Source organism: Lepidochelys olivacea (assembly GCF_965140295.1).
Source record: "Lepidochelys olivacea isolate rLepOli2 genome assembly, chromosome: 24".
Classification (NCBI taxonomy): domain Eukaryota; kingdom Metazoa; phylum Chordata; order Testudines; family Cheloniidae; genus Lepidochelys; species Lepidochelys olivacea.
The window spans coordinates 16,991,913-17,001,400 of record NC_140434.1 but is presented as its reverse complement, the minus strand read 5'-3'; the positions used below and the strand labels follow the sequence as shown (position 1 = coordinate 17,001,400).

The following is a 9,488-nucleotide window of genomic DNA, read 5'->3' as shown; positions in this document are numbered from 1 at the left end:
TCCCACCATATGGACATGGAAAAGCACTTGGAGTCCACAGGCATCTCCCTACATGTCCTGCTGACTCATAGGCGTGTCCCCTGGCTTCTCCCAACGGGCTCATTGTACAGCTGATTGCCCTGGATGGGCCATCCAACAGGCTAGATAGTGCAGATGCCAGTGTGACTGGGGGTGTCACCCAGATACACAGCACAAGTTTGAGATGTGAATATACCACACATATTTATAACTCATGATACAAAGATGACACATACATGTCAATCAGCTTATCATATTTCGCAAATCAGAACTCTAAGGTGGTTGCGGCTGTTCCTCCTCTGTCTGGGAGGGAGGCCATGCCCCCTCACTGCAACACGGCTGGAAGGGCACAGTTCAGGGGGAATGGGCATAAGGGTCTCCGTCGGCGGTGTAGAGCAGTAATTAGTTAGGGGCCCAGGCCCTCTGATAGGGCAGGGCACCAAACAACTAGAGGGCTCTGGCCTGCAATCAGAGTAAAGAAGCAAGGCCCTCAGGCAGGGCAGGGCACCAAACAGTCAGGGGTCCAAACAGTTGGTGAACCGCTAATAAATGCAGGCCTTTTGGCCTAGGGTGGGGAGTCTGGTGAGGTGGTGAGGTGGCAGGGGTAGGGGGACCTGAGCCTACCCGAATCCACCGGGTCCCAGCCCAGGGCCCTAACAGTGATGGAGTGGTACACCAATAGGTCAGTGGGGAAATTCAGCCATAACATTGGCCAGCTGTGAATGAGAAAACAGTCAAATTATATTCAGTTCTCCAGGCAACTTCCTACACTCCCATTCAAGGGGAGGGGTGGAAATACCTGGGTCCCAGTGTCATTGATCATCCCGCCAGGATAAAACAGCTAACGGCAGCCCCAGCAACTCCTCAGTGTCTCCAGCGACTGGCAGCTCTGGCTGTCCCTCCAGGTCTGAGGCGCTAGAGTGGTCACGGAGCTGGAGGGCCTGCCTTTTATACTTCTGGTTCCTGTCCCGCCCCTCTCCTTCCGGTGGGATGGGTACGGGTGTCCTGGTTCTGCCCACCAGGGGTCAGTTGTGACTGTCCCTCCGGCCATCTGGGAAGGACGCCACACTCTGTTTCTACAATAACTTGCCCAGTGAAACCTTACAGGGCATATCTCGTATGATTCACTGCAATTTCGTAATATTGGTATCCATAATATTATGAATGGTCACCCACATTCCATACCACATCACAGTCACTAGCTTGGGCGTTACCTCTTCACGACCCTGAAGTGCTCACGGGCAGGGGGTTTCTCTGGAGCCGCTCTTTGTCTTGCCGGCTTGTTTTCCTTACCAGCTGCTCTTAAATTAAGCCAGAGCCTCCCCCCCACTAAATATCCCAGTGATCGGGTCACATGGTGTTGGAAATTATTTCAGCGCTGCCACAAAAAAATTATAGAAACTACGTACTTCAAGCAACACCTGGGAATTATTATTAATTATTATTTTTTTATTTCAGCAGAGCTTGGAGCCCCAGTCCTCGCCCAGGACACCGCTGTGCTAGGCACTGGACAAACACAGAGCAAAAAGAGAGTCCATGTCACAGAAAGCCCAAAATGCATAGAGACCTGGGCTGGGACACAGGAGAGCTGGGTTTGTTCCCAGTTCTGCCACTGGAGAGACCGAAGGTTCTACTGGGTGACACTGGCCAAGTCACTGCCCCACTCTGTGCCTCAGTTTCCCCATTTGTAAAAACTGGAAGACTGCTACTGACCTCCTTGCTAAAGTTCTTTGAGATCTACTGATGACAAGCACTAGAGAAGACCTAGATATTGCTATTATACTACACAGACTCTTCTATAATATACTACACCTAATGGATTTTAAACCATTTGGAACTCTAGAACCAGGATGAAACTTTTAGCAAGCAATCTGGAAGCTGTTGGATTCTATGTGGTTTGAAAACATTCTAGAATCCAGTGATGTCCTGGATCCAGGTGGGAATCTAGAACCCATGGACTTTGAGTTTGAACACATTGAGAGGCTTAAAATAAATGAAATTCCAGAGCCAGCTTGTAATGCAGAATCCAAGAGAGTCAATTAAATTAGAACACAGTCAGAGACCTAAAACCAACAAGATTCTGGAGCTGGCTACTGATCTGGTGCCATTAGTGACCCACTGAGTTTGAAAAAAAATTGAGTGACCTAGAACGCATGGGAATCTAGAATCCAGGGACACTGTAGGGTTTATAAACTTTGACATAGCTGGAACACATCAGGTTTTAGAAACGTTGGGGATCTAGGAACAACTGGGATGGCAAGTTTATAACTCTTCCTAAGTTTGGCCACCTTCACACCATCTTCTGTTTTGTGTTCTCGACTTCTGACTCGTGTCTTCCACTAGACTCAGGGGCACTGCTGCTGAGATCATCAACAAAAGCCATCTTGACCAGAGTGAGAAGAGACGTCCTGAAGACCTACCAGAAATTCTCCCCTACTAAGAGGTAGAGGTTGGTGGAGAAGCAGGCATTGAAACAGGACATGAAGGTGTAAATGACCAAGAGGACGCCCGTCACCAATTCTGGCACCTCCTTCTTGTACAGCTTCAAGCCATGGTAGAGGTGGTGGGGCAGCTAGTCGAGGAAGAAGGAAACCACTGTGTGGAAGGTGATGAAGAGCAACACAGCAGAGGCCAGGTGTGGGGTCTTCATGGTCTCTGTGGTCTTGCAGGAATTTGCCACTGTGGTTGGTGGGAGTGCCATGATATCTTGTTCCACAGCACCCTGGGAAGAGACAGAAGAGGGGTTGGAAGGGACGACAGTGGAGGTGACATGGGAGAGTGGAAGAGGAGAAAGGAGAAATACCAGAGTGAGTTAGGAAGGTAACGTTGGAGGGGACACCTTGCTGGGCAACCTCTGGTCCTCCAGAATATCCCGACTGGATATTCCCAGAAACTGGGCTACAACCAGTGGTACTCACTGCTACAGGATAGAGCTGTGAGCAGTAGGGGAGGACAAGGACGATAGCAGATATGGGAGGAGTGGAGAAGAGGACACTCTAGGAGACCAAATATACAGCTATGCAGAGAATACCACGTAGCTGTGATCTGGATGACTGGCTGGCACAGGGGAGCAGGAAATGGGCCATGGGTCCTTTCCCCTCTCAGGTGCCCAGCTCTAATCTGGCCCCAGGGCAGGGGATCATGCCTGCTCAGTTGGGGGGGATTGGTGCTCTTGACTCTTAGCATGCAGGAGCTGGTGCCGGTGGAACTCACTGCTGCAAGGAAGAAAAAGCCACCCCTCCCCCACCCCATCTCTTGTGCTCATCTGCCAGTCACAGGAACTGAGGCTACACCCTGACTCATGAGAGGGAGCAGAGTCCTTCTCACCCTCATTGTAACACAGGAAGCCTCAATCCACCGAGCTGCTTCTCTGCCCCCCAGCCGGGCTGCCAGCCCTGCAGCAGGGACCTCGGGGATTTTGCCTCTGTCTGGGATTGCCTCCTTCACAGCCTTATTAGCATGGAGTCCTGTCTGCTCTGGAGAATGGCCTAATGGTTAGAGAATGCGGGAGGGGCTGGGAGCCAAGACTCCTGGGCTCTGGGGGGACGTGGGATCCTGTTGCTTAGACTCCCCAAGGGGGGAACACCTCATCTAATTAACATGAACCAAAACAGAAAAATTCACCCACGTCACGGACATCCCCTGCTACCTCTGTCTATTGTGTGCCCTGTGTTAACCCCAGGGCTATCGGTGGCAGGGACTTTTACAGGCTAACCCTTCTGATACCAGTGGCAGGGAGATTTACAGGAGAACCCCACTGATACCCAGTGGCAGGGAGTCCCACTGGTTTCCCTTTACAATAGCAAATTTTGTGGCTCCCAGGTGGCCTTAGCAAGGAAATTCCCCTTTCGACCCAATGCTGGGCCCTCTTCCCATTGTTTTGACTCTCGTGGGCAGCAGGTGGTGGAAACACGGACCCAGCAGAGAGACAGATGACATGTGTTTGTCCAGCAAAGCGTCTATGTGTCTGTCCCCGCCTCAGCTTTGCCCTGTGCGTTGAGTTCACTCCCCTTAACTCTGTGTCTTCTACATGCTCCACCCCCACCTACTCTCTCACGTTGAAAAGCTGCAAACCATACACGGAAATGGTCATTCGGACACTGTCTTAGCAGAGCAACCACCTAAGAAACTGCTTGAAAACTAGCCCCCACTCCCCTCCCAGAGACAGGGCTAGAATCCAGTGGGAGGTGTAGTCATGGCCCCAAGCCTCGCTGTGCTAGGCACTGTATAAAAACAAGAGAGAGCTTACTGTCTAAGGAGTCAGTATTTGCTAGAGACCAGGTCCAGGTCTCAGAAGGCCTTGGTACCATTCCTGGCTCTGCCACTGGCGGACTAAGTGACCTTAGCCAAGGCACTTCCATACTCCCTGCCTCAGTTTCCCCATTTGTAAAAACTGGGAGACTGCTACTGACCTCCTTGGCAAAGTTCTTTGAGATCTACTGAGGACAAGCACTAGAGAAGAGCTGGCTATTGCTCTTATAATACACAGACTCTTCTATAATATACCACACACAATGGATTTTATACCATTTGGAAATCTGGAACCCGCACGAGATTTTTAAGTCAACAAAGAGTCTGGAACCTGTTGGAGTCTATATGGTTTTAAAACACTCTAGAATCCACTGGAGTCCTAGCACCAGTCAGGAATCTAGAACCCATGGACCCTATTAAGTATGAAGTCTTTGAAAAACTTAAAACAAAGATTCCAGAGCCAGCCAGTGATGCAGAAGCCATGAGAATCAGTTAGGTTAGAATACATCAAGAAACAAAAACAAACAAGATTCTGGAGCCCGCTAGTGATTTGGAACCCTTGACAGCCATTGACTTTGAAAAAATTGAGAGAACACATGGGATTCTGCCGATAACGAGGACTCTGGAATCGGTTTATAAACATTGAGATACCTGGAACCCACAGGGTTTCAGAAGCATCAGGGATGAAGAAACAAGTGGGATGACAAGTTTCCAATGCTCTCTAACTCCAGGCACCTTCAGGCACTCATGACCGACAACGGCACCGCATTCTTCTGGAGCAGCAGGCCGTGGCAGAGGTGGTCGGGCAGCCAGCAGATGAAGAATGACACCACCGCAGTCACCATGACTTTGAAAGGCTTCCCACTCCTCACCGTCCCCTTCTTCTTAATCTCCAGCCCCTTCCGGCCCTGGCATCCCACACTGGTGAGGAGGGGCAGCAAGGCATCCAGCAGAAACTGCACCCTGAACAGCAGCAGATGGAGAGGTCTCCTCCAGGCCTGCGTCTCGGCTCCGTCCCCTTCTCCAGAGAAGGTGTAACTATTCTTGCAGACGACTCCAGGAGTTAGGGAGCGCTGAGGGCGAAGGAGACCAGCTACATGCCCGCGACCAGCTTCCTGATCTGGGTCACAGTGCGGGGATGGCAGCACCAGACAGGGGGCAGGGGAGAGTGCAGCAGTCCAGGCTGGTGAGGGTGAGGAGGAAGATGGCAGAGAACATGCCCAGGGAGAGGCAGGCGTTGAGCTCGTGCATGGCCGTGCCCAAGACCCAGTGGAAACCCAGGCAGAGGGGCCGTGAGACCTTAAGGAAGAGCAGGAAAAACACAAAGGGGATTGGAGGCAGCAGAGGGGAGGGAGAGAGAGAGACAGACGTGTGCAGCCCGTGCCCGAGCAGCGAGGAACACGCCATTTCATTCTCCTCCCTGCACAAACCAATGAGGCTGCAGCCGCACACAGGACCCACTAGACCCCACTCCCAAGAGAATTCAACCTGGGTCTTGTGTACCATGCCATTGGGGGCTGTTTTCCCAGCAGAGTTGGGTTCTCATCCAGGGTTTCAGGGCCCAGCTCCGAGGATGGGGCCTGTGTATTGAACACTCTGGGGAGGGCTGGGTGTGACTGAGACTTTATCTAGAATAGGAAGGGGCCGCATTTCACAGGAGTTGTCTCACGCAGGGACGTACCCACAACATGTAGATAACACAGGACCCCTCACAACTATTGACCTGCTCTAACCACTAGACCCCCCCTCCGAGAGCTGGGGACAGAATCCAGGGTCCTTACTTCCAGCTGCCCCCTGCACTAGCCCATGAGATCCCACTCATCTCCCAGAAGCGGGGACAGAACCCAGGAGTCCTGGCTCCCAGCCCCCTTGCTCTCATCCACAAGACCCCCCTCACTCCTTGGCTGGGAGTTGCATCATTTGTGACTCAGATTTTGTTGTGAGCTAACGGGGCTGGGCGGTTATCTCTGGGTCATGGTGCAGCCCCCTCTCAGGAAAGGACTTCTGCAAAATACAGCCCCTTCCTCTTCACGGGGGCACACCTCAGTAGATGAGCTACTGGCCAAGCATCTAGTGCATTAGAGTCGGGGGGCTGGGATCCAGGACTCCTGGGTTCTAGGCCAGGCTCTGGGAGGGAGAGGGGCTAATTTTAAAGCAGTGGCTGTTGCTTAGGTGGTTTATTTGCTAAGACAATATCCGATGATCATTTCCGTTCATGGTTTGCAGCTTGTGGATCTCAAATAGCAGGTGAGGGGTGGAGCATGTAGAAGACACAGAGTTAAGGGGAGTGAACTCAATACACAGGGGAGGTCTCTGGGGTGCAGGGGACAGACACACGGACGCTTTGCTGGCCAAACACACAGCATCTGAGGCTCTCTCTGCGCTGGGTCTGTGTTTCCACCACTCGCTCCCCACGTGAGTCAAGACAATGGGCAGAGGGCTCTGTGTTGGGTCTAAAGGGGAATTTCCTTGCTAAGGCCCCCAAGAAGCCACAAAATTTGCTCTTGTAAAGGCAAACTAGTGGGACTCCCTGCCACTGGGTATCAGTGGGGTTAGCCTATGAAACTCACTGCCACTGAGTGAGAGTGAGGTTAGCCTGGGAGACTCCTTGCCACTGGGTATCAGTGGGGTCCACATGGGGCACTCAATAGACAGAGGTAGTAGGCGAGGTCTGTGACATGGGGGAACATTTCCCACTTCTTTCAGGTGAGTCAGACGAGTTGCTCCCCGTTTACACAGGGCAGTCTCAGCAAGTCACAGTACGAAATGTTAGTTTGTACGGACCACGCGGGTTCTTTTTATGGAGCTTGTGGTAAAATGAGGCAAATACCTAGGTGAGTTGATGTACCCCCGACAGATCCCTGCGTACACCCACCCCTGGCTGAGAGCCTCTGCTCTAAGCCACAAGACCCCCCTTTCCTCCCACAACCCAGGAGTTCTGACCCCCACCCCACTCCCGGAGCTGGGCGTGGAACCCAGGAGTCCTGGCTCCCAGCCTGCCCTTCTCTAAGCATTAGGCCAGGCTGCAGAGCACAGCGGGCACCATGCTAACAAGGCCGTAAGGGACGCAGTCCCTGCCAGAGGCAATAGCCCAGAGGACCCGGCTGCAGGGCTGGCAGCCCGGCTGGGGGACAGAGCAGCAGCTCGGTGGCTTGAGGCTTCCTGTGTTACAATGAGAGTAAGAAGGACCCTGCGCTCTCTCTCGAGACAGGGTGAAGCAGCAATTCCCGTGGCAGACAGATAAGTACGAGAGACGGGGTAGGGGGCGGGTGGCTTTTTCCACCTTGTAGCAGTGAGTGCCAGCGGCACCAGCAAAACAGGACCGACTCCCACCTCCCTGAGCCACCCAGTCACTGCCCTGGAGCCAGATCGGAACCAGCCGCTCCTGGTGGGGAAGGCCCCATCTCCATTCCCCACCCCTCTGAGCCAGCCCGTTCTCCAGATCAGCATAGGTGTGTATCTGACCTGCTAAACTGTCTCTGTCCCCACTCCTCCCACATCTACTATCCCTTTTTCCCTCGGCCCATAGTTCTACCCTGTAGCAAGGAGTTTAACCAACTATAGCCCAGTTGCTGAGAATATCTAGCCTGGATATTCTAGAGGAACAGAGGACACCCAGAGAGATCCTCTCCAATGGTGCCTTCCTAAACCCCTCATTTCTCCCTTCCTCTTCTTCCCCTCCCCCTTTTCCTCTCCTCTGTCGTCCCTTCTAACCCATCTTCTCTCTCTCCCCAGGGCACCATGGACCAAGGCAACACGACTCTCCCACCAACCACAGGGGCAAATTCCAGCCAGACCCCAGCAGCTCTGAGCGCCACTCACCTGGCTGCGGCCGTGTTGCTCTTCACCACCTTCCTGGTGGGTGTGGTGGGGAACGGGCTGTACCTGTGGGTGCTGGGGCTGAAGATGAGGAGGACGGTGACCACGCTCTGGTTCCTCCACCTGGTCTCCTGCTACCTTCTCTTCACCCTGCTGATCCCCTTCTTCGCCATCTATGTCCTCCTGGGTTTCCATTGGGTCTTCGGCATGGCCTTATGCAAGTTCCTCAACACCTGCATCTCTCTGGGCATGTTCTCCTCTGTCTTTCTTCTCTCCCTCATCAGCCTGGACCGCTACACCCTCACTCACCATCCCATCTGGTGTCGCAATTACCGCACTATGCCCCGGGCTCAGAAGCTGGTGGTGGGCATGTGGCTGGCCTCCTTCGCTCTCAGTACTCCCTACCTGGCTTTCCGGGAGACACACGTGGTGGACGGGGGCAGAATCATCTGCATCAACAATTACATGCTCTCCGGAGACTGGAACGGAGCCAAGCTGCAGGACCTGGGAAGACGGGTCCACATGGCCATCTTCATGATCCGGTTCTTGCTAGGCTTTCTGCTCCCCCTTTGCACCATTGCAGGCTGCTATGGCAGGGTGGGGCTGAAGATGAAGGAGAAGAAGTTGGCGTGGGCTGGGAAGCCCTTCAAAGTCATGGTGGCCGCGGTGGTTTCCTTCTTTCTCGGGTGGCTGCCCTACCACCTCTTCCACGGTTTGAATCTCTACAAGAAGGAGGTGCCAGAGTCAGTGATGGTTGCTCTCATGGTCATTTACACCTTGTCATCCTGCTTCAATGCCTGCTTCACCCCCATCCTTTACCTCTTCGTGGGGGAGAAGTTCTGGCAGGTCTTCAGGACGTCTCTTCTCACTCTGGTCAAAGCAGCTTTTGTTGATGATCTCGGCAGCAGTGCCCCTGAGAATAGTGGAAGACAAGGATCTGAAGTTGAGAACACAAAACAGGTGATGGTCTGAGATTACCCAGATTTAGGGAGAATGGAAAACTTGCCATCCCAGTGGTTCCTAGATCCCTGATGGTTCTAAAACCTGATGGGTCCCAGGTACCTCATTGTTTATAAACCCTGCAGTGCCCCTGAATTCTAGATTCCCTGCTCTCTCCAGAATCCCATACGTTCTAGGTCTCTCAATTTTTTCATGCTCAATGGGCCGTTAATGGCACCAAAACAGTAGTCGGCTCCAGACTCTTGTTTGGTTTTGATCTCTCAATGTGTTCTCACCTAAATGACTCTCTTGGATTCTGCATCACTAGGAGGCTCTGGAATCTCATTTATTATAAGCCTCTCAGTGGGTTCATCCTCAAAGGCCATGGGTTCTAGATTCCTGACTGGACCAAAGACATCACTGGATTCTAGAGTTTTTTCAAACCACATAAAATCCAACAG

The 9,488-nt window shown here is 52.7% G+C and overlaps 1 pseudogene across 1 annotated transcript; it reads left to right on the top strand.

Moving 5' to 3' along the window:
- The first annotated feature begins 6,473 nt into the window (after positions 1–6,473).
- On the top strand, positions 6,474–9,060 carry LOC311512528 (putative G-protein coupled receptor 33 pseudogene; annotated as a pseudogene). Its single transcript has 2 exons — positions 6,474–6,684; positions 8,005–9,060. The product of its transcript is annotated as a putative G-protein coupled receptor 33 pseudogene (transcript).
- The last annotated feature ends 428 nt before the right edge of the window (positions 9,061–9,488 follow it).